We start from the raw sequence: 25,278 nt of genomic DNA, 5'->3' as shown, positions 1-25,278 counted from the left end.
GACTGGAAGAAAATATCTATAAGTCACATATTCCTCAAAAGGCTTATATTTAGAACATAGAAAGAAGTCCCTAAACTGAATTATAATAAAGTAATTTGGTTAGAAAATGAGCAAATGATTTGAATAGATATTTCATTAAAGAGGATACAGGCTAGCCAGTAAGCATGTGAAAAAGATTTCCATGTGGTTACTCAGTCATTCATTAAATGTAATCATTATAGTAATACAAATGAATACTACAATGCTAATGTTCTATTTAAAATATAAATGTTAGCACTTTTCTATGTAAATTCAAGTCTAATCGGTAATTAACAACTTCTTGAGTTCGTATAATTCTTAAATCATAATAATTATATAAATAGGAACTATACTCATTTCACTAATATACTCTTTAATTTTTCTTTACTATTCAAAAAAAATCAAACAGATATGATTAATAGGGGATAGATCTTTGATGGAGAGTAATATAATTCATATAATTCTTACATTAACTCATTAAAAACAATAAGATTGATAAGATATTAATTTCATATTGATGATAATAGTATTACTATTACCGTCATGTGGTGTTTAATGATGGGGAAAAAATTCTGAGAAATGCTTCATTAGGTGATTTTACTGTTGTGCAGACATCACAAAGTGCTTATGCAAACTAAGATGGCTGACGTGGGCCACCATTATATATGTAGTCTGTTGTTAACTGAAACACATGAATGTAATTAACATATGCTTACTTTGTGCCCATTTGTCATATTTTACATTCATTATTTTGTTTTAATTTTCATTACAATTATTATCCTTTTCAGATTACAGATTGGAAACTGAAACTTAAAAAGGATAAGGAATATATCCAAAGTCATATAAGCAGTGAGTGTACATCAGGAATCCAAACCTGGGTTCATTAAACTCCAGGGCTTTAATAAAGGCATTATTTTATCTTTTGGATTATTCTTTTGATATCTCACATTTAGTTTTAGTAGCTGCCTATTACTGTCTTATGATAGGAAATTGATTATCTGTAAGTGGCATTCTTTACCCTAGATAGAAATAATGCCTCTTTAAACAGATATTTTTTTCTTTTTCAAGTAAGAATACACAGCCTGAGTTTAGTATGGCAGGTCTACAGTTATCAATGACTCAGGCTTATTGATTCTCAATACAGGAGCTAAAAATACACACACAAACACACACACACACACACACACACACACACACACACACACATACACACACACACCAGAGAAAAGAGCTTTTTCAACAAATGGAGCTGGAAAATTGAACATCACCCTGTGAAAGATTGAAACAAGATTCCCACCTCTTACCCTATACAAAGTTCAACTGAAAATAGATTGAAGACCTCAGTGTAAGACCTGAAATTACTAGAGGAAAATGTAAGAGAAACACTTCAGATACTGATATAGGCAATGATTTCCTGAATGGGATTCTAGTCGCTTAGTAATTAATAAAAAGAATTGCCTAATGAGATTATATCAAATTAAAACACTTCTTTACAGCAAAGGAAGAAGAGTGTAGAGATAGCCTAGAAATGGGAGAAAATCTATTCCAGTTATTCATCTGACCAAGGATTAATATCCAGAATATATAAAGAACTTGAAACATAACACCAAAAGAATAAGTGATCCAGTCAGTAAATGGCAAATGAGCTGAAGAGACATTTCTCAAAAGAAGTAACAGATATTCAACAAACATATGAAAAAAATGTTTCTTACCATTAGTCATTAGGGAAATGCAAATCGAAACTACAATGGCCGCAATTAGAATGGCCATTACCAAGAAAACAAAAATTAGCAAATATTGGCAAAGATTCAGGGGAATAGGAACCCTCATACACTCTTGGTAGGAATGTAAACTAATATAGCCACAATAGAAAACAGTATTGAGGTTTTTAAAAAAACTAAACCAGAATTGCCATATGATCATGCTATGCCACTAATAGGTATATATCTGAAGACAGCAAAGCCAGCATACAGTAGAGATACCTGCATACACATGTTTATCATGCTACTATTCATTATAGCCTATAAAATCAGCCTAGATACTCATCAGTGTATAAAGGGATAAAGAAAATGTAGAATATATGCACAATCATTATTTAGCAATAAACAAAAATGAAATTATGTTATTTGTAGGAGAATGTTTGTAACTGAAGATCATCATGTTAAATAAAATAAGCCAGCTCAGAAAAACAAATATCATATTTCTTTCATATGTAGAATCTTTAACAATAATAACAAAACACATGACATGAAAGTAGAAGAGAAACTTTTAGGAAAGGGAGAATAGGGGAGGATGAATATGGTCAAAATTCATCATATGCATGTATGGAAATTGTCACAATGAAACCCATTTACTATGCATTTAATATATATTAGTAGTTAAATACATTTAAAAAAAACAAGCACTTGGGCTTATTTTGTCCTCCTGCTTTATTGTCCTCTTTATTGTACTTCAGCCTGGTGGTCCCAGATGGCTAATACTATACAGCATATCTATAGTCTGGCTTGTAGAATGAAAAAAAGAAAAAAAAAGGAATCTGCCTTTAAAAAAAAAAAAGAATACTTCTTAAAAGTTGTGGAAAACATTCCCTGCTTACTGCATATTGGTTAAAATTGAAATCACAAAGTAATCTCTAGATTAAACAGGCTGAGAACTGCTCTTTATTCCAAATGACCATATATTAGCCAAATATCATGGTTTCTATTACTATGGAAAAAGAGGAAAATTAATAATGAGGAATCACCTACAAGAACACCATAGTGATGATGACTCTTGTTTCCATATAAAGCTCTAATGAACTTCCTTTGCTAAATCTATTTAAGAAATAGTGGAATTCACCAGCCCATTGAATATTTTACTTATATGGAACAATGAATTTTAGGTAAAACATAGAAAAGTGATAAAGGTATTGTATTGTTAATAATCATTAGATTCACCTAAGCTTTCCTTTACATTTTTTTTTCACAATTTGATATGCATTTGTGAGGATAAATATATGTGCATAAAAGTTAAAATGGTACCAACATGATATCTTCTGTTATAGTAGATAACAATAAAAAATGTTTTGGATAAATCAGAGCCGCTATTTGATGTAATAGTTTTGAAAATTTAACCTTTGAAAAATCTTCTAGGTGTGCATTTACACCTGATACACTTGTTTTTCCAGACATGGAAAAGGCTGATACCCTTGTTTTTTCAGACATGGTGGGGGTTGGGGTGGACATGAAAGGGGAGATAATTGAAAAGAAGATGGTTTCAAACAATAATTTTTATACTTTTTCCTCAGAATTTTTTTTTGTATGTATGTGGTCTTGGGGATTAAGCCCAGGGACATACTACCACTGAGCTCTATCCCCAGACCTTTTATAAATTTTGATATATGGTTAGCCAAGTTTGACTTCAAACTTGTGATCCTGTTGCCTCAGCCTCCTGATTCACTGGGATTATAGGCAAGTGCCATCAAGCCAGCTAAAAGAAGTTTGAAATTGCTAATATGTCTAGATATTTTTCAGTTTTATGAATAAGATCTTGTTGCTTTTTTTTTCATTTCAACAGCAGTGTTGCTTGTTAGTTTTAGCCTACTGTTTACATGACAAATGTCAAATGATTGTTTTCATTCTGTTATGCATAGCCAACTAGATTTTTAAAAAGTGAATTCATTCTAGTGTTTAATTCTAGTAAAAAGTTATAACTCTTAAGCAGGTTTTCAAACTTCATGGGATAGAATACAAAAAACTACCAAGCAGGCACAGTTTAAATGCGTTACTGTGAGACTTAATCCAAATAAACGAAAGTCATATTCAAATTTGACTTTCTACTGGAATAGAAGAATCTGTTATATTACTAAAATTAGGAGGAAACTCAACAGTTCTCCCTTTGTTTTCCCTACTTAATTCCAAACCTCATAGTTGTTTCTTAATCTAAGTTTACTAAGAGGCAGTTAATTACCTGGCTATCAACAAGAAGAAGTACTAATGTTTAACCAGAATGAATCTAGCCAATAGCCTCTCAATACTAATTTGCCTGACTTTGAAAACAAAAGGAAAATATAAATAAATGATAAATGGTAAAGTATGAGTAATAAGTCTTAAGTTTATGACTATAAAGATGGATTTCTTTCTATAGAAAGAATGTATAAAAATTAGTAAGAAAACCAGTGAAGACCCCAATACATAATCAGTAAAAACAAAAAAATAAGCCATTTTCAAACACTAGACTAGGGAAATGACCACTCTTAACTAATGAACAAAAGAGATGTAAATGAATTCAATGAGATAATAATTTTCCTTTTAATTAACAGATAAAATGGAAACTATCTTCTGCTATTAAAATCTATTGATGGATACCTTCATTCTTTGCTGCTGGATATCAAGTTTTGTTAGCACAATTGGAAAAAAAACCTTAAAAATTTTCAGATTCTAGTAATTCTAATCCTGAGAATTTTAAGAGGATGTAAATATAGGATGGGGTGAGTCTATTCCATAAGTATGTCCATTGCAGCATAATTTCAGTAGCAAAAATAAGTTTACTAATTGTTCCAATTATGGTCCATTTAAGACTGATGACTTATTGTTTTCATGTAAAAAGCCATTAAAAATTTAAATGTTATGCAATAAAGTGAAGGTGTATGTACAAATAATAGGTAAAGTATGATCTTATCTGTATTCTGGAAACATGTTTGGAAATAGATGAAGAATATGTACCAAAATATTAGTGGCAATTACCTTAGCATTAATTTCTTCTATTTTCAAATTTTTCAGTTGTAAATATTTATTGTTTTAATGGTTAGGAAAAATAAAATGGTACTTTCACTTATAAAATAAGCACAACAAATGATAATGTGAAATAATACTACCAATATTGTCATTAAGTAGTGTCTACAAGAGCTTAAAAAGGATTATGCTACTTAATTTGCTATGTTTCATGCTTATCACATTGTTAGCAGGCATTTATTAGATTCTTTTGTGGGGTATACTCTCAAATCTTTTTATTTTTTGAGACAGGGTCTTGCTAAGTTGCTCAGGGACTTGCTAAATTGCTGAGGCTGGCTTTGAGCTTGTGATCCTTCTGCCTTAACCTCCCAAGCTACTGGGATTACAGGCATACACTATTGCACCTGGCCATGTTGATTAAATTCTAATGTAGTTTTTGTGGAATAGAAAAGAGCTTTGGACTTGAACTTGAATCCAAGTCTGCCATCTTCAGCGTTAGGCCTGGTATTAGATCTTAGTTTTTTTTTTTTTTTGTGCTGTGACTAGGTATTATAAGCCCACTTCAAAGAGGTCTTAAAATGAAATAATATATAATTCAAGTAGTCTATAGATATTAATTGCACCATCCTGTTTTTGATATACATTATATTTCTGTGTGTATACATGTTTGGCATCTATTTCCTAATAATAGAGTGATAGTAGTTTCATCACTTAAGCTTCTCTGTATATAGAAACAAGTAGACATAATGAAGTGAATTTCATTTGTGTAATGAGGTGTTTGGATAAGAAAATATGCATGTGTGTGTACACACAATAAACACACACTGATACATGTAAAATGCATACATGCACATTTGAACCAGGATAGAAAAAAAACCATCCTTCTAAAGTGGTTAATACAATAATCTCCCAATAGATGGTGGAATGAGATAGAGATCATTACTCTTAGGTACATGTATGATTGCATGAATGGCGCAACTCTACATTGTGTACAACCAGAGAGTTGAAATGTTGCGCTCCATTTGTGTATGATGCTTTGAAATGCATTCTGCTGTCATGTACAACTAAGTTGAACAAATAGAAAAAAATAACCTCCCTAATCAGTAATTTTATTTTGACAGGAAAAAAATTACCTGAGAACTATCAGTTGTGGAAAGTGATGACATTATTATGTATTCCTGTCTAAACTAGATTGTGGGACTGGGGTTGTGGTTCAGTGGTAGAGTGCTTGCCTTACACCTGTGAGGCCCTGGGTTTGATCCTCAGCACCACATGTGACTAAACAAATAAAATAAAGGTATATGTCCATCTACAACTAAAAAAAAAAAACAATTTAAAAACTAGATTGTATAATTTATGCTCCAAATACTTTTTGAAGCTGAAAGCTCATTAGAAATCACAAATATGTTATCTTTTTCCTTTTGCCAAATTAAAATTGAGGCCAGTCATTAACGTAGCTAGGAAAGGAATTTGTTTTCCAGAATTAATATTATTATTCATTTTAAGCATGATCACAACCTATTCTGAGTTTATAAACTACTTCCACTTACCACCTTCATGCAAGATACATTATCTTAGTATAGCATTTGTGACTAACATTAGGTCAATTTATTGAAAAATGCAAATATCTGTTCATTAAAAGCTATAAAAAAAGAAATTAAAGAACATCCAAATAAATGGGGAGAGATAACATGTTAACAGAATGGAAAACTCAAATATTGTTAAGATGTCACTTCTCTCCAAACATGATATACAGTGTCAACTTAATACCAATCAGAACTTTAACAGACATTTTTTGAGAAGAAATTATTAAATGTATTCTAAAATATATTTTAAAATCTTTTTTAATATTTGTTTTAGTCGTTGGTGGACACAATAACCTTTATTTCATTTTTATGTGGTGCTAAGGATTGAACCCAGTGCCTCCTTCACAAGTGCTAGGCAAGCACTCTACCACTTAGCCACAACCTCAGCCCCTAAAATACATTTAAATGACTAGAATATTCAGTGCATACTTTCCGAAAGACAAAGTTGGATATCTTTGGATATGATATCAAGATTTACTATAATGTATATATGTACTAATCAAGACAGTGTAGTATTGATAAAAGGTTAGGGATATAAATCAGTAGAACAGAATAGAAACAATTCAGATAAAGTTAATTAATTTTTCACAAGGTGACAAGGCATTTTTGGGGAAAAGGGAAGCCTTTTTAATAAATGAGAATAGTGGATATTATATATGAATGAAAAAATGAAACAAACATAAAATTTAATGATAAAAATCTGACAGAAAAATCTAAGCATCCTAGGGACAGACTAGATTTTTAAGGTCATTAGAAACCATAAAAATAAAAGTAACATAAAAATAAAAGTTGGAACTCCATCAAAATGAAAAACTTTGTTTCTTTGGAACATAGTATGAAAAGAAAAATAAGCCCAGAGTAGGAGACAATACTTAATTTACTTATATCTTGACAAAGGAGTCACATCAAGAAAAAGAACTTTTAAAACTCAGTAATAAGATAACCCAACAAAGAATGGCAAAGGACTTGAATAGACAATCACAGACAAAGAAATGAATAGCTATTGAAAATATAATCAGCATTAATAATTATCAGGGAAATGCGAATTAAAGACAGTATCTAGATAATGTTGTACAGCAGATGGAACTTTCCTGTTACTAATGAGAAAGTAAAATAGTGCAACCATTTTAAACACAGGCATTCTTTCACAATTAAATATGCAATTACCCAAGGTATTTACCTCAGGAATATGAAAACATTTATTGATATAGAAACTTATACAACTGTTTGTGGCTTTCTGCATAAAAGCCCAATCTGGAAATAGCTCAGATATCCATGAATAGAAGAATAATCAAATTTTGCTATATCTGTATAAGAAACTAATAAACAGTAATGAAATTAACCACTGATAGATGCAACAAGATTGATGGATCTTAAAAATGTTCTAAATAAAAGAAATCAGACACAAAGAGTACATATTTTATGACTCAAAATTAATACATTCTTGAACAAGAAAAAGTATATTTATGAAAAAAATCAATGGTTTTCTGGGACCAGAAGTAGATCTGGGAACTGACTATAAATAGGCAAAAAGTTTTGAAGAGTAAGGAAAATGCTGTATGTCTTTTTGATGACAGTTATACAGCATATACATTTTGCAAAACTCTGAATTGTACTCAGAATGTGATAGATTGGTGTGTAGATCAAACCTCAAAAAAGGTTATTACTCTTTAAGACCCCATCAAAATACTCTATTTTGAGAAATATAGCTTTCAAGCAAACAGGATGGATGTATAAATTGATCAGCTCCATTAATTAACATTTCAATTCATTCAGTTAATGCCATCAATTAGGACACAACTGGATACAGTTTGGGTGAGGGGACTCTTTTCCTTAGAATATTTGTATATCACATTTAAAATATTAAATATTCATATTATTGGTACAAATTTTGAGTTTAATTGTTTTTATTCTACCTTTGAGGGATCATGAATTGTCCCGTTGCTCGTTTGTGTACCTTTATCTGGTTGAAAACCAATTTGATGTATTTCCTTCTGAATGAGCACTCATTTTCCTTGTTTTACATTTATTACATTTATTGTTTTACATTATTTACATTTATTATTTTATTACACATAAACAAGTTAATATATATTTCATATGTACAGTTAAATAATAATGATAACAAAACATCCTTCTTTTCATCTTAAAGATGGTTCCAAAATCCCTTCTTGCCACACACAGACTTAATGACTGTTATGAATTTTGTGTTAATTTACTTCCTCTGTGTCTTAAACTATATGTAATCCTAAATTCTATACATTTGTATGTTTTAGAGATAAAATTATCATCTAGATATATTTATATTAGTCTGTCTATAGCTTTTTAACTTTTATTTTTCCCCTCAATAATTTTTACAAATTTACTCATGTTGCCAGATTGAGTGTTTGCTCACTTTTATGATCATGTAGTATTTCATTGTAATGATTATATTTGTCCATTCTGTTATTGCTGTGCTGTTAATTCTAATTTATCCATTTCACTGTTGGTTAATATTAATTCCAGTTTTTGCCCATATCCCAGAGTAAGATTGATTTATAACTCCAATTTATCCAATGGCCTTTGTCAAATTTGGTTATCAAGGTTACACTGACATCATTGAATAACTCAGGGAAACCAAGAATACTATATCCTGTAACAATGTCCTTCAGAAAAGAAGAAACAAAGACCTTCCAAGATTAGCAGAAACTGAGGGAATTCATGACAGCAATACTGGCCTTACAGAAGATACTTAAGGGAGTTCTACATCCAAAAGAAAAAAAAGAAAAGGAAAACTATTATCCTAAAAGCATGTGAAAGGTCAAATCCCTTTTTGAAGAGAAAAAATGGAAATAAAAAATAATTAAACATCAGTACAGTGCAACATTAAACCACAAAGAAGAACAAAAGAGAAAAAAGAATAAAAAATATTAAAAACAATTAGAAGAAAAAATTTTAAACAACCGGAACCATTTCCCTATAAATAATAAGCACAAATGTAAATGGACTAAATTATCCAGTTAAAACATACAGACTAACTGAATGGATTAAAAAACAAAACCCCACAATATGCTGCCTAGAAGAAACTCACATTATTAGAAAACATGTAGAGAAACTGAAAATCAAAGAATGGAAAATGGTATTCCAAGCAAATCGAAACCTAAAGTGAGTATTAATAGCTATATTCTGACAAAATATATTTTAAGACAAAAACTGTAAGAAGAAACAAAGATGTTCACATTATAATGATCAGGGGATCAATTCAACAAAAATATTATATAGTAAATCTATATGCACCTACTGTTGAGCACCCTGTTTAATAAACACAAACCCTATTATAATTAAAGGGATAGACAGACTGCAATGTCATAATACTGGATGACTTCAGTATTCCACTTTCATTAGTGGATAGATGATCCAGCAAAATATTCAACAAAGAAACATCAAACTATGGTGTAGATCAAATGAAATTCAACATTTACACAGCATTCTATTAAATAGCTGCAAAAGACAGGGTTTTTTTTTTTTCATTTTTTAAAAGAATTAGCACATGAAACTTTCTCTAGAAAGAACCAAATATTAGGCCACAAAACAAATTTTAACAAATTCAGAAAACCAAAATCATAATCTGTATCTTTTATGATCACAATGGAATAAAGCTAGAAGTCAACAACAACAGAAATTATATAAATACATGGAGAATGAATAGCACACTTTTGAATGAACAGTGGGTTATAGATGAAATCAAAAGGGAAATAAAAACATTTCTTGAGAAACAAATGAAATCGGAAATACAACCTACCAAAACTTACAGTATGCTACAAAAGCAGTAGTTGGAAGTTTTCAGCAATAAATTTCCATATATTTAAAAAACCCCAAAATTTCTATTAGAGTGTGTATTGAAATCACCTTCTATTATTTAATTGGAACCTATCTGACCCTTTATGCCAGGTGGTATTTGTTTTATGAAATTGTGTATTGACATATGAGACATAAGTATTTACAAATGTTACATCTTCTTGGTGGATTGTTTACTAATATGTGGTGACCTTCTTTGTCTCTTCTAATTTTGGATTTAAGTCTTCTTTTTCAGGTATGAGAATAGCCATTTTTGCTTGCATTCAGATTGCATTTACATAGAATAGCATTTTCCATTTTCATCCTGTGCATGTTCTTTTTTTTTTTTTTTTTTTTTTTGGTCAGTGAGGTGTATTTCTTGCAGACAGCAAACAGTTGGGTCTTGTTTTTTCATGTTATCTGCCAGTTTATCTTTGACAAATTAATGTCATTTAAATTCAAGAATATTATTGAAAGGTAAGTACTAATTTCTGTCATTTTCAAATGGTTTATTTCTAATTCTCATTTGTTTATTTGTTCTTCTATTGAGAATTTATTTTCCTTCCTATGCTTATTTGATTCCTTTAAGTATCTTCTATGCTTTCTTAATGGTCATGAATTAGTTTAATTTGTGCTTATCTTACAAGGTTTTTATTTCTTTGTATTTTAAAGGTTAAATTTACTGGATACACTAATGACAGTTTTTTTTTTCCTGTGCTTGAAATACATCATTCCATGCTCTCCCTGACCTTTATCAGTTTTCTGAGAAATCTGCTGTTATTCTGATGGTACTGCCTTTACTAAGTGATTTGTTATTTTTGTCTTGTATCTTTTAAAATGTTTCCTTGCTCTGTGTTTTGACATTTTATATGTTGTAGAGATATTTTTTTTTCCTCGTCATGTCTGTTTGGGATTTAAATACAACCTATGTCTAATGTCTATAATTCCCAAAATTTGGGAATTTTTCTGCTGTTATTGTATTGAGTAGTATTCTGTATCATTGGTCCATATTGCTACTCCTTTTTCAATACCTATGAGTCTTAAGATAGGTTGTTTAATGTTGTCCCAGAATTCTTGTTTATTCATTTTTCCTTTCTTAGATCTTATATTCTGATTCTTTCACCTTGTCATCAAAGCCTGAAATTCTGCCTTCTGCTTTATGTAGTCTATTGGTGAGACTTTCAACTGAGTTTTTTTATTTAACTTATTTCAGTTTCATTTCCAAAGTTTCTTTTTGGTGCTTTTTTTCAGAATCTGTCTTTATTGAAAAATTTTAGTTATATCCTGTATTGCCTTCCTTATTTCATTCACTTTTTTATGTGTTCTGAGTTCACATAACAGTCATTAGAATTCTTTGTCCAGCATTTTATGCACTTTATTATCTATGGATTCAGTTTTTCCGAGTTATGAAATTTTAGAAGTATCTTGTTGATTTGTTTTCTCATGTTTCCTGTTTGTATGTTGAGATTCATGTATCTCTTTAGGATTTATTTCTCTTCTATTTTGTGAGGATCTTTTTAGTGAGCAGATTTCTCTTTCCAATGTGTTCTGAGCTTCGGCTATATCTGTTCCACTCAACTGGCCAAAGTGCATGTTCTATCACCAGCACCTCTTTGAGAGTAGAGAATAACCACCATTAACAGTGGTAACTTAAGAGCAAACCATATATCAACATTAATAAAAACATTTTATATGATCTCTACAACCCCACTAAACAAAGATATGGGAGTATAACAATATAGAAATAACCTGAAAAATTAGGCATTAAGGATAGAATAATTAATGGTAAGTATGTGTGTGTGTATGTACATAATATATGGAGAAAGAAATAAAATGTCATGAGGAGCCACTTCAGAAAATATTCTTAAGTCCGAATTCAAATCAAAGAGAGCTTTATTTTCCTGGCCAGGGACTGTCACCCACCTGTAGAGCCTGAAGCTCTATGGGAGAATAGCAACTTCCTGGCCTGTGTCTTGGGAATTTAAGGATGAAAACCACAGCTCAGGGACTTTCCTTAGTGCCATGTAAGCAAGCCAATCATAGAAGCTAAGAGAGCAATTAGCACAGCAACTCAGACAATCACATCTTGGGTTTGAGCGGGTGTTAGACAACTGTATCCTGAGTTTGAGCAGATAGTTAGTGGAGGTGAGAATCTACTTCAAAGTCTTGGGTCACCAAGACCACCATATCCTGGGTTGAGTACATTGTGTAGAGTACAAAGTACAGAAAACAATATATTATAAGAAAATAGCTTTCATTTCAGTTTCTCAGAAACAGCTCTTGTAACTTTTTTTTTTTTAATAGAAGACAGCAAAATGAAGTCTTAGGCCTACCTATGAGTTCTTGTTTTATAGTTATCTTATCTCACTTATCAAAATCTTATACAGTGGTAACTTAAGAGCAAACCATTTATCAACATTAATAAAAACATTTTATATGATCTTCCTTGGTTTTTACCTATAATCTATATTTTTATTAATCTAAAACCTATAATTTACACTCTTATTGATTACATTTATCAGTTCACACCACAATAAAAAGAGAAAATGTAGAGAGAAAGAATGACAAAAGAGAGGGGAAGGAAATACAATGAAAAGAAAGAAAGGAGATACCAAGAAAAAATTCAATAAAATATATAAAATTAAATAAAAATACAAAAAAATCATAAGGGAAAACAAAACAAATTACAAAAAAAGCAAAAGCAAGAACAAACTAAAGAAAGACATAAGGTTTTTCCTTGCTAACTTTATTTATTTATTTACTTATTTAGAAGGTCTGATTTTATTTATTTGTTACTGATAAAAATTCTTATTTTTGACCAGACTCTGAAGTAGAAGCTCTCAGAGAAGACAACCTGCATCTCTTGGCAATCTGTTCCTGGCATTTTTCTTTGGCTTTTTTCATTCTCTTGACCAAAAGTTTGGCATATTCTGCAGCCTCTTCCTTATTCTTCTTAGTACGCTGTTTCTTCAGAGTAATACACCGGCGCTTGTGTTGCAGAACATGTGGAGTAAAAAGATGGCTGAACCTTTGGTGCTTTGGTCCTGGGTTTTTACAAAACTTCCTTGTTTAAGGGTTTTCTGACAATATATCGGTGGACATCATCTTCCTTAGATTGAAAAGTTTGCAGATTCTACTAGCTCTTTAGGTCCCAGTCTACGAGGTACAGTAGTATCAGTAAGTCCAGGAATATCCTTCTCTCCTTTTTTTTTTTTTTTTTTTTTTTTTTTACAATAACCAAGTTGAAAACGCTCAGATTGGCATCCACAATGCAACCTCAAACAGATTTGCACTTTCTCTCTCCAGTTTGCCTGGGTCTATAACAGGTGTGCCCCTTACTCAGTAGTAGGTGAACATAGCCATGTGTCAAGACACCCTGCTTCATGGGGAAACCTTGTTTGTCGTTCCTGCCACTGTTTCAGGCCACATAACCCTTCCATTCTTCACCCAGAGCATCCGCAGCAACTTCTTTGGCCATATGCTTCTCAAAAAGTACGAAGTTTGCCTTCATTGTCCATTTCAATGAGTTTCTGACGGCCAGTGGCTTGGAAGGAGATATTCAGCTTCATCTTGGAGCAGCGGATCACCTACCAGCTAACATAATTTAAATGGAGACACTTTCCCAGGTTTCTAATTTTAGAGTTGACCAGCTATTAGAAGGCTGTGAGCTGCAAATACAATTGCCTTTGTTTCTTCTCAGCAACAGAGCATACTTGTTACAGAAGTCTGTATGCTTAGGTCCACTCTCCTCTTCATAAACCAGCAAGTTTATGAGGGAAAGTTGTCTACTGCAGGGATAAATTTACCTTCGAAAGCTGTTATTTTATTCCTGAGATGGGGTGTATAGCTATAGAAGGAGACACCCACCAAACCTCCCCATGGAGGACCCTGTATTGCACCACATCCCAGTTCCTGAGAACTTTAATCTGTTTTCTCAGGGGCATATCAAGTGTTGCTTGCTGTGATAGTGAATTCTCCAAATACTTCTGAGTGTGGGAGGAGTGGCTGACAGGCAGAATCTGTGATGGGTTGGGGAATTGCAACTTGAAACTTTTCACTAGGTCCAACCTTGATACCCAGTACCTAGCCCCAGCTGGAAATCACACTCAGGGGGTCTATGTCCTCACAAAGCTCAAACTGCTAATTTCAATTTATTTTTATTTTATTTATTTATTTTTGTGGTACTAAGGATCGAATCCAGTGCCTCACATATGCAAGGCAAGTGCTCTGCCACTGAGCTACAGCCCCAGCCCTGCTAATTTCAGTCTCAAAGGGAAGCATGCTTTGCATTCCTTTGCTCTGTATACCAGAAAACTGTGCCTCCTGTCATCCACATCCTAGCAATTCATGCCACAGTCTTTCTCCATGACTCTGGGTTCAGGTATCAACTGACCTGGTGGCAGGATGGGAAGGTGTCACTTACGTCTTGGAGACAAAAAGGCAAGTGTTTTGATCTACAGAGAAAGCCTAGAGAATGGATCTTTTTTTTCTTAAACTGACTCCCTAAGGGGCAGCATCTGAGTCTGCTGGAAAGTGCAGTAATCTCTTTTGCCACAGTGGTGGTGAATCCTCACTGAATGCCCCTGGGTGTGAGAGGAAGGAATTCCCCCTTCCCCTGAGTCTGCATGGAGTAGAAAGCCGTAGACACCAAGCTTTCTACATCATCTAGCCCTGGAATTCCCAGCCTCAGCCCCTTTGTGAATCCACATAAAGCTGGACTTGCTGACTTTCACAAAGCCCAAACTGCCTGTTTTATATGTGCGCTTCCTCTGCTTCTCTCTGCTAAATAGATTGGCAGACCTCACCTCCTTTTGTGGGTCTGTGTCACAAACACTGTTTTAGTCCCATAGCCCAATGCGAGGGGGGAAAAAGTGACTGTAGGGTCTTAGAGATATAAAAATACAGGTGTTTCTCATCTCCCATGCTGAAAATATGGATAATGAAACCAGTTTTAAGATGACTCCTCTTCATTGCACTCCCATCTGAATTCTTTATGATTATATTATGGCTTTTCTTTAAACCCAGTTAGGAGAACCATCTGTTTTGAAATCTTGATCCACAGGCAAATATTTGGTCCTGATAATCTACATCAATATAACAGTGAACTTAAAAGATTTACTTAAAAATTTATGCTTTTGCCCAATTTGCTGTTAGAGATTTTCCTTTATTTGAATTGTCAGTTCTTTAATAGTTATTCAGAATTTTAGCACCAATTTGAAACATTTTTAAAAGAGAACACAGTTCATGAATACTATAGGAGATTATACAATGCCAAAATAAGACAAACAAATTGGTATCTAGGATCTCACTAGCCCCATGATGCCATAACATAAACAATTTCAGTTTTCTTACCACTGGATTCCATTATGACCCGAGGTTATTATATGACAATTTTCATTTCCAACATTCTGAAGGAATGAAGTATCATAATGGCATCCTTTTGAGTCAATATAGTTTTGTCTGAGTTATTAGACTTCCTTTAAGCACACTTTAAACAGCGCATTTAATATTTTAGTCATGAGGGATGGATTGATGGAGGAATTTGAGTTCTCTCAGAGGCATCCCCAGTAGAGTTGCATATCATTCTATATTTGTGTGCAGAGAGTTGGAAGAAAAAATTATACACAAAGGACATTCTTTCAATGAGATGCAACCAGCTCTGAAGCTCACTCTCTTACTCTGAAGTATGATAGCAGCATATTAAAAAGGGTTGATATAATACTTTCCAATTTCCTGGGAAATGTTTTTACATAATAGAAGCTGAAAGTGATTTTTTTCAGGTATGAAATGTTCCAAAGGTATGGATTTAAAATGCACTGGAATTCAGCAATGCTTAGAGATGGTTAAAAGGGTGTCTCTACTTACTAAAATTCCTACATAATGAATTTGATGCTGCTTCCCTGAAATGGCCAGAATTTTCATTCCTTTCATTTCCAATTTTCACACAAGAAAATTGGCCTTATTAATTCTTGACCAAATGACTATACCGAAAGTTAAACTCTATTATTTTTATTCACAGAAAAGAGAATTTCCAACAAGGTAGATGTCTGCTTTTCTTAAAATATCTCCTAATGAAGGTCCTGGTTTTTACAGATTTGCTTCTGAAAATCACATTTATTTTCTTGTTTAATGTCTCTTCTTACCAATTTATTCTTACATAGTGAGTTGGATAATGTTTCCCCAAATGCCCAGCTTCTTCATTCTTTCCAGTCCCAATTTCCACGTAGAAGATTCAGCCATTCAGCCTTATGTGAAGCCATAATTATAAGGCATAATACCATTTATATGGATATAATAATTTATAGAAAATGAAAAATACATGGCTTTAACATTAGACAATTGGCCTTTAATTTCAAATTCCTGAATTTCTAGTTTTGTGGCTTAGTGCAACACATATAAACACTTTGTGAGTCTTAGCTTCCTCATATATAAACTTTTGAGATAAGAAGCAGAATCTTTGGTTGTTTTGAAGGTAAATGGCAATAAATAGCAACATATAAAAAAAACTTTTAGCAGAGTAATTGGCACACAGGAAATGCTAGTAGTTGATTAAAACATAGGTGATTTTAAGATTTGTGTTAATTGCTTTTATGGGAATTATTTTCCTCAGTAGATGCTACTGTTCCTAAAATGTTTCTCTGACTTCCTGATGCCTAACTAAAAATTTCAGAAAGTCTTTTTAGAGTTAATACATATTTGTTGTTTCCTCATTTGGAATTAAGCAAGATATTTCATTTGGGGGGAGTTTGTTTTGGAAAAAAAATAGAATTTTTATTGGTTCTTTTAACTTTAGGATTCATTGTAACATAAAAGCATGGAATATAATTTGCTCTAATTTAGTCTCAAGAACTTCCCCTTTCTCTCCCCTCCTCTTCTGTTTTGTTCCTTCTAGTGTGATCTTACTGCTATTTACTTATAGTCTTCTTTTAAAAAAATTAATGTCTTATGGATATACATAATGGTGAGATTCGCTGTGATATATTCATATATGTACACAGGAAAGTGTACATATCCATCCATCCTTCTCCTCCTCTTCCACTTCTTCCTCCTCCTCATGTTGGACTAGCTTCTGCATATCAGAGAAAACATTTGACCTTTAACTTTCTGGGTCTGGCTTATTTCACTTAGACTGCTAGTCTGCAGTTCTATCCATTTACTGGAAAAATGTCATATTTTCATTCTTTATGGCTGTTATGATTTGTGTGTGTGTGTGTGATAAGAATTTTTTTTAAATTTTTATTTACTTTTATTTTTTTATTGGTTGTTCAAAACATTACAAAGCTCATGACATATTACCTTTCATACATTTGATTTAAGTGGGTTATGAACTCCCATTTTTACCCCAAATACAAGTTGCAGAATCACATCGGTTACACATTCACATTTATACATAATGCCATATTAGTGACTGTTGTATTCTGCTACCTTTTCTATCCCCTACTATCCCCCCTCCCCTTTCCGCCCATCTTCCCTCTCTATCCCATCCGCTCTTATTCAGTTCTCTCCCTTGTTTTTTTTTCTTTTTCCCCTCACAAACTCTTATATGTAATTTTGTGTAACAATGAGGGTCTCCTTCCATTTCCATACAGTTGCCCTTCTCTCTCCCTTTCCTCCCACCACTTGTCTCTGTTTAATATTAGTCTTTTCCTCATGCTCTTCCTCCCTGCTCTGTTCTTAGTTGCTCTCCTTATATCAAAGAAGACATTTGGCATTTGTTTTTTAAGAATTGGCTAGCTTCACTTAGCATAATCTGCTCTAATGTCATCCATTTCCCTGCAAATTCCATGATTTTGTCGTTTTTTAGTGCTGCGTAATACTCCATTGTGTATAAATGCCACATTTTTTTTATCCATTCATCTATTGAAGGGCATCAAGGTTGATTCCACAGTCTAGCTATTGTGAATTGTGCTGCTATGATTATTGATGTGGCAGTATCCCTATAGTATGCTCTTTTAAGGTCCTCAGGGAATAGTCCAAGAAGGGCGATAGCTGGGTCAAATGGTTCCATTCCCAGCTTTCCCAGGAATCGCCATACTGCTTTCCAAATTGGCCGCACCAATTTGCAGTCCCACCAGCAATGTAAAAGTGTACCCTTTTCCCCACATCCTCACCAGCACTTATTGTTGTTTGACTTCATAATGGCTGCCAATCTTACTGGAGTGAGATGGTATCTTAGGGTGGTTTTGATTTGCATTTCTCTGACTGCTAGAGATGGTGAGCATTTTTTCATGTACTTGTTGATTGATTGTATATCCTCCTCTGAGAAGTGTCTGTTCAGGTCCTTGACCCATTTGTTGATTGGGTTATTTGTTTTCTTATCATTTAATTTTTTGAGTTCTTTGTATACTTTGGATATTAGGGCTCTATCTGAAGTGTGAGGAGTAAAGATTTGTTCCCAGGATGTAGGTTCCCTATTTACCTCTCTTATTGTTTCTCTTGCTGAGAAAAAATATTTAGTTTAAGTAAGTACCATTTGTTTATTCTTGTATTTAACTCTTGGAGCCCGACCCCACAATATATAGATCGGAGCCAACTTTTTCTTCTATCAGGTGCAGAGTCTCTGATTTGATACGAAGCTCTTTGATCCATTTTGAGTTAACTTTTGTGCATGGCGAGAGAAAGGGGTTCAGCTTCATTTTGTTGCATATGGATTTCCAGTTTTCCCAGCACCATTTGTTGAAGATGCTATCCTTCCTCCATTGCATGTTTTTAGCCCCTTTATCAAATATGAGATAGTTATAATTTTGTGGATTGGTCTCTGTGTCCTCTATTCTGTACCATTGGTCCACCTGCCTGTTTTGGTACCAGTACCATGCTGTTTTGGTTACTATTGCTCTGTAGTACAGTTTGAAATCTGGTATCGCTATACCTCCAGATTCACACTTCCTGCTTAGAATTGCTTTTGCTATTCTGGGTCTTTTGTTTTTCCATATGAATTTCATGATAGCTTTATCTATTTCTACAAGAAATGCCGTTGGGATTTTGATTGGCATTGCGTTGAACCTGTAGAGAACTTTGGGTAATATCGCCATTTTGATGATGTTGGTTCTGCCTATTCATGAACAGGGTACAGTTTTCCATCTTCTAAGATCTTCTTCTATCTCTCTCTTTAGGGTTCTGTAGTTTTCGTTGTATAAATCTTTCACCTCTTTTGTTAGGTTGATTCCCAAGTATTTTATTTTTTTTGAGGATATTGTGAATGGGGTGGTTTTCCTCATTTCCATTTCAGAGGATTTGTCGCTGATATACAGGAATGCCTTTGATTTATGCGTGTTGATTTTATATCCTGCCACTTTGCTGAATTCATTTATTAGTTCTAGCAGTTTCTTGGTAGACCCTTTTGGGTCTTGTAGGTATAGGATCATGTCGTCTGCAAATAGTGATATTTTAAGTTCTACTTTCCTATTTTTATGCCTTTAATTTCTTTTCTCTGTCTAATTGCTCTGGCTAGTATTTCAAGGACTAAATTGAATAGAAGTGGTGAGAGAGGGCATCCCTGTCTTGTTCCAGATTTTAGAGGGAATGCCTTCAGTTTTTCTCCATTTGATGATGCTAGCCCGAGGCTTAACATAGATAGCTTTTACAATGTTGAGGTAAGTTCCTGTTTTGAACATAAAGGGATGCTTTACTTTGTAGAGTGCTTTTTCTGCATCTATCGAGACGATCATATGGTTTTTATCTTTAAGTCTATTGATGTGGTAAATAACATTTATTGATTTCCGTATATTGGACCAGCCTTGCATCCCAGGGATGAATCCTACTTGATCATGGTGCACAATTTTTTTTTTTTGGTTTCTTTTTTTTTTTAATAATTTAGGGTTTACTTTTGTAAAAGCATGACAAATATTAAATTTTATATTTGCATCTTGAACACTGCAACATAAATATAAAAATAAAAAGTTTGTTAAAACTGATATACCACACTCAACTTGGATTTAGATACTGAGCATTTTATATTTCATAGAAAGAAATTTTCAGCTTTGTCAATGCTTATAGTATATACCATTATTGCTACCAAAATATTCATGAAATTTTTTTTAATTAATTTTTATTGTTGGCTTCAAGTTGAAATACTTTGTCTTCATTGTCTGATGTTCTATCTTTTAAGTGTTCTACTCTGCTGGTAGTATTCTCAATTGAGTTTTTAAGTTGGTTTATTGCTTCCTGCATTTCTAGGATTTCTGTTTGTTTGTTTTTTATAACCTCTATCTCCCTGTATAGTTGATCTTTTGCTTCTTGGATTTGTTTATGTAATTCATTGTCGAAGTGGTCGAAGTGGTCTTTCATTGTCTGATTTTGCTGTCCAATGTCTTCCTTGAGACTCCAGATCATCTGAAACATGTAAATCCTGAATTTTTTATCTGACATTCCATCTGCTGCAGCTATTACCTCTTCTAAAGTTGAGTTGACCTGCATTGCTTGTGGTCCTTTCTTTCCTTGTCTTTTCATACTGTTCGTGTTTCTTTCTGCTTGGTGAAACTGTTGTGTTATTGATTTTCTCCCTATATATTTATATTGCTCTTGTATAGTTGCAAAGTGTCCCTCATAGGCGCTGGTGGTAGCTCTGCGCCTCCTCCAATTGGGGCCATGTGCCTACCACGCAGGCGGGCCGCTGGGCCTGTTCTTTCGGTGGTCGCAGGTCCGCCTACCTTGCAGGCGCGGGCGGCGGCTCTGACCCTCTGCAGGCCGTTGGGCCTGTTCTGCCGGTGGGTCGCAGGTCCGCCTACCTTGTAGGCGTGGGGGCGGCTCTGCCCCTCCGCGGGTTCCTGGGCCAGTTCTGCTGGTGGGTCGCAGGTCCACCTAACTTGCAGGGGCAGGGGGCGGCTCTACCCCTCCGCGGGCCGTTGGGCCAGTTTTTTCGGTGGGTTGCAGTTCCACCTAACTTGCAGGCGCGAAGGGCAGCTGTGCCCCTCAGCCGGCTGCTGTGCCTGACCTGCTGGTGAGTCGCAGGTCAGCCTACCTTGCAGGCGCGTGGGGCAGCTCTTCCCCTCCGTGGGTTTCTGGGCCTGTTCTGCCAGTGGGTCGCAGATCGGCCTACTTTGCAGTCGCGGGGGGGCGGCTCAACTCCTCTGCGTGCCGCTGGGCCTATTCTGTCTGTCAGTTGCAGGTCTGTCTACCTTGTAGTCGCTGGTGGCGGCTCTGCCCCTCCCGCAGCCGGGGCGATGGCGGGCCACTGGGCCTGTTCTGCCGGTGGGTCACAGGTCAGCCTACCTTGCAGGTGCGTGGAGCGGGTCTGCCCCTCCGCGGGTTTCTGGCCCTGTTCTGCCGGTGGGTCGCCGGTTTGCCTACCTTGCAGGTGCGGGGGTGGCTCTGCCTTTCCGCGGGTTGCTTGGCCTGTTCTGCTGGTGGGTCAAAGGTCCGCCTACCTTGCAGGGACACGGCGGCTCTGCCCCTCCCCCAACCAGGGCGATGTGTCTGGCGGGCCGCTGGGCCTGTTCTGTCGGTGGTCACGGTCCCGCCTACCTTGCAGGCGTGTGGGGCAGCTGTGCTTCTCCGCAGGTTTCTGGGCCTGACCTGCCGGTGGGTCGCAGGTCCACCTACCTTGCAGCACTGGGGAGTGGCGGGGGGGCGTGGCTCAACCCCTTTGCGGGCGCTGGGCCTGTTCTGTCTGTCAGTTGCAGGTCTGTCCCTGCACAATTTTTTTGATATGCTTTTGTATTCGAATCACCAGTATTTTATTGAGAATTTTTGCATCTATGTTTATTATATTGGTCTGTAGTTTTCTTTCTTTGAAGTGTCTGTCTGGTTTCGGGATCAGGGTGATGTTGGCCTCATGGAATGAATTTGGAAGAGCTCCTACTTTTTCTATTTCTTTAAATAATTTGAAAAGTATTGGTGTTAATTCTTCTTTGAAGGTTTTGTAAAACTCCGCTGTATACCCATCTGGTCCAGGGCTTTCCTTGGTTGGTAGTCTTTTGATGGCTTCTTCTATTTCTTCCTTTGTTATTGGTCTGTTTAAATTGTATGTGTCTTCCTGACTCAGTCTGGGCAGATCATATGACTTAAGAAATTTATTGATATCTTCACTATCTTCTATTTTATTAGAATATAGGGTTTCAAAATACTTTCTAATTATCTTCTGTATTTCTGTAGTGTCTGTTGTGATATTACCTTTTTCATCCCGTATGTTAGTAATTTGAGTTCTCTCTCTTCTTCTCTTCGTTAGCATGGCTAATGGTCTGTCAATCTTTTTATTTTTTCAAAGAACCAACTTTTAGTTTTATCGATTTTTTTCAATGTTTTTTTTTTGTTGTTGTTTCCATTTCGTTGATTTCAGCTCTGATTTTAGTTATTTCTTGTCTTCTGCTATATTTGCTGTTGTTTTGCTCTTCCTCTTCTAGGGTTTTGAGATGTAGTGTGAGTTCATTTATTTGTTGGTTTTTTCTTTTTTTGAGGAATGAACTCCAGGAAATGAATTTCCCTCTTAAAACTGTTTTCATTGTGTCCCATAGATTCCGGTATGTTGTGTCTGTATTGTTGTTTATCTCTAAGAATTTTTTGATTTCCTTCTTTATGTCTTCTATAACCCATTCATCATTCAGTAACATATTGTTTATTTTCCATGTGATGCAGGATTTTTCCTTCCTTCTTTTATCATTGATTTCCAGTTTTATTTCATTATGATCAGATATGGTGCATGGTATTGTCTCCACACCTTTATATTTACTAAGAGTTGCCCTATGGCATAATATATGATCTGTCTTTGAGTAAGATTCATGTGCTGCTGAGAAGAACGTGTATCCACTTGATGATGATTGATATATTCTATATATGTCAGTTAAGTCTAGGTTATCGATAGTGTTATTGAGTTCTATAGTTTCTTTATTCAGCTTTTGTCTGGAGGATCTGTCTAATGACGAGAGTGGTGTGTTGAAGTCACCCATAATTATTGTGTTGTGATCTCTTTGACTCTTGAACTTGAGCAGAGTTTGTTTTATGAATGTTGCCGCACCATTGTTTGGTGCATACAAATTGATAATTGTTATGTCTTGTTGGTGGATGGTTCCTTTTAACATATATAGTGTCCTTCTTTATCCCTCTTGATTAACTTAGGTTTGAAGTTGATTTTATTCAATATGAGAATGGCCACTCCTGCTTGCTTCTGAGGGCCATGTGAGTGGTATGATTTTTCCCAACCTTTCACCTTCAGCCTGTGTATGCCTTTTCCTATCATATGAGTCTCCTGAAGGCAGCATATTGTTGGATTTGTTTTTTTGATCCAGGTTACTAGCTTATGTCTCTTGATTGATGAGTTTAGGCCATTAACATTTAAGGTTACAATTGAAATATGATTTGTACTTCGAGTCATGTTTATTTATTTATTGATTTTAGTTTGGCTAGTTTTTACTTTTTGGTTATTTTTCTCCCCCTTTACTGAGATACCTCTCGCTGTTCGTTTTGGGCACTATTTTTCAATTCCTCTTCTTGTAGTATTTTGCTCAAAATGCTTTGCAGTGCTGGTTTTCTGGCTGTGAATTCTTTTAGCTTTTGTTGATCGTGAAAGATTTTAATTTCATTGTCAAATCTGAAGCTTAATTTTGCTGGATACAGTATTCTTGGTTGGAACCATTATTTTTCAGCATTTGAAATACATTGTTCCAGGATCTTCTCGCTTTCAAAGTCTGTGATGAAAAATCAGTCGTTAACCTAATTGGTTTACCCCTGAATATAACCTGCCTCCTTTCTCATGTACCTTTTAATATTCTCTCCTTGTTTTGTATGTTGGCTATCTTCATAATTATATGTCTTGGAGTTGGTCTATTACGGTTTTGAATGTTTGGGGTCCTGTAGGCTTCCAGGATTTGGCAATCCATTCCATCTTTTATCTCTGGGAAGTTTTCTAGAATTATTTCATTTAATAGGTTGTCCATTCCTTTGGTTTGAATCTCTATGCCTTCTTCTATCCCGATGACTCTCAAATTTGTTTTTTTTATGACATCCCATATCTCTTGAATAGATTGCTCGTGGGATTTAAGCATCTTTTCTGTGTTGACTATATTCTTTTCAAGTTGATAAACTTTGTCTTCATTATCTGATGTTCTGACTTCTACTTGATCTAGTCTATTTGTAATATTCTCGTTTGAGTTTTTAATTTGGTTTATAGTTTCCTGCATTTCTAGGATTACTGTTTGATTTTTTTTAAGATCTCTATCTCTTGGTAAAGCTTGTTCTTTGCCATTTGTATTGTTTGTTTAATTCATTTTCAAAATATATTTTTATTGCTTGGACTTGCTGTCTCATGTCTTCTCTAATATTCCTTTCCATCTGAGTTAGGTTTGCCTTGAGTTCTTTCCCTACCCATGTTTCAGATGCTTCTAGGTCCTCCTGTAGATTTAAGTTGTCCTGCATTGTTTGTACTCCTTTTTTCCCTTGTTTTTTCATGATGTTCACGTTATTTTCCAGCTCTGTTTACTGCTGTGTTTTTGCTTTCTCCTATAAATTTGTTTTGGCTTTGTATATCTCTGTTGTCTCTCCTTTGTAGTGGGAGATTATGCCTAGAGATGTTGGGGTTTATTGTACTTTAAAGCTGATTCATTCAATTTATAAAGGGCTTCCGGATTCTGTATGCTTGTTGTTTGTTCCTAGGACTTTATGTTTATGTTAGGTGCTATGAAGGTATAAGGGTTAGTATGTCTTGGCTACTTTAGAAGGTTGCTCTACTGACAGGGGATACTAACTGTCATTTGGATCAGGGTTTTGGTAGTAGCTAGGTATTTAGGAGCCCTATAGACAGCGTCAAAACATTCACCTATTTGTATTCAGACAATTACACATAATGGAGGACTTAATGCTTGGGATGAAAGTTGGGGGGAAGGGGAACGAAGGTGCTCTTAAAAAGAAAGAAGGAGAGGGAGATAGATAGAATAGAGAAGAATGGAAAGAACAATAAAACTTGAAAGGGGAAAGAAAGAAGGAAAAGGGGAGAGAAAAAATAAAATAAGAAATAAACTTAGGTCTTAGAGATCCATTTTCTTCTCTTCCCGTAGGCAGAGCTGTGCCCTGCGAGCTGAGATTTGCCCTCTGTGTGTCGACAGCAATCCCTGTAAGGCGGCTCCTGGGGGGGCATTCACAGAGCTGGGCCGGTGGGGGCCGCCTGCAGAGCCGGGCAGGCAGCGGCCGTTCGAACGTTCACCGCAACAGGCAGG

General features: G+C 34.9%; 1 protein-coding gene and 1 pseudogene across 1 annotated transcript in view; one reads left to right on the top strand and one right to left on the bottom strand.

The window, feature by feature from the left end:
• Dock3 (dedicator of cytokinesis 3) overlaps window positions 1–25,278 on the top strand; it is a 589,707-nt gene that overhangs the window by 188,091 nt on the left and 376,338 nt on the right. The gene's annotated exons all lie outside the window — the stretch shown is intronic.
• LOC143408658 (small ribosomal subunit protein eS6 pseudogene) lies at window positions 12,941–13,701 on the bottom strand (annotated as a pseudogene).

This window comes from Callospermophilus lateralis, chromosome 10, assembly GCF_048772815.1.
Source record: "Callospermophilus lateralis isolate mCalLat2 chromosome 10, mCalLat2.hap1, whole genome shotgun sequence".
NCBI classification, from domain to species: Eukaryota; Metazoa; Chordata; class Mammalia; order Rodentia; family Sciuridae; genus Callospermophilus; species Callospermophilus lateralis.
Note: the sequence above shows the minus strand (reverse complement) of the source record. Positions and strands in the feature narration are given on the sequence as shown.